The sequence below is a fragment of the Puntigrus tetrazona genome, chromosome 5 (genome assembly GCF_018831695.1).
Source record: "Puntigrus tetrazona isolate hp1 chromosome 5, ASM1883169v1, whole genome shotgun sequence".
Lineage (NCBI taxonomy): Eukaryota > Metazoa > Chordata > Actinopteri > Cypriniformes > Cyprinidae > Puntigrus > Puntigrus tetrazona.
Window position 1 is genome coordinate 20,637,270 of NC_056703.1, and position 1,196 is coordinate 20,638,465.

Sequence of the window (1,196 nt, forward strand, 5' to 3'; positions counted from 1 at the left end):
GATCTCCTCTGAGCTCCTCCCGAGTGCGAGGCATCGGTAACCATCCTCTCCACCGCCCCTGCTCGGCCATCGCCATGAACTCCCAGCCCGGGCCAGCTGCTCGCCCATCAGCACCCTCAGCTCGCCCATCAACGGCCTGCTCGCCGTTCCGTCATCGGCTCACCATGGAGCCACCCATCCATGAATGACGACCTCCACTAACATGACCGCCAGGCCAGCCTGAGCCCACAGGTAAGACACGCTGCGTTTTGTTGCTGCTTTTGTGCGACACAGTTTTTACGTGCCTTACTGCACTGGTGCTAAAACTGCTACATAATGTTAATATAGATATGTATTGCAGCTTTTAAATTTTAAATATTAGTAGGCTGTTACTGCGTGCAACTGTATCGTGGCGAAATATTTACAAATCCAACCTAACCTACCCGACAAATGCAAAACACGTTGAGCTCCTCAAGTACATCTCTGTACTCCGCGAGCTACCAGACAACCTACCGTCTACGAAAACCAATCGATGTGAAGCTTGATATGTGATGCTAACATTGAAAATAAGTTTTCAAATATCAGCATATTATGGTTTGAAGTCATGACACGATATTCTTCAAGTAATTGTGAAGTAAACACTTTATTAATGAAACTCTGTATGCGTTTGTGCGAAAAAGCATACAAAACAACCGAGGTTTACCGCCTCTAGTGTTCATTTTTTTGGAAACTGCGTGATGTGCGTGAGGTGCGTATTCATTATATAAGCTAAAAAAGTGAGTACTATTGCACGATGCGTTCAGAGGGCTTGCAGCGATCAATAATGTTTCTACATTGTGCTCAGGCTGAGCTTGAACTGAATTGTCCTGCTAGATTGACCGAACCGGCCGAACTGCTGGAAATGAAAGATCTATCATAAAGAGTACGGTGCTCAAATGGGTGTTACTGGTATCACGATTACTAAAATCACACAGCTGACGTCAAGTATTTATTGAATCATTGCCTCTATTATTTAATCAATCAGACAGTTAATGCGGCTTTTGAAAAATTGCTTTTAATGGGCTTTTCTTGCTACAGCGAACGCATGATCATCTGTGTTCTGTTGCAAATGTAATTGATTTGGCAGTAGAATCTGTCTATAACTCAAACTCAAAAAAAACGCTATAAATGTCTGTGGTGAAAAATGCCAACAATTTACAAAGTTGAATTCAAAGGCC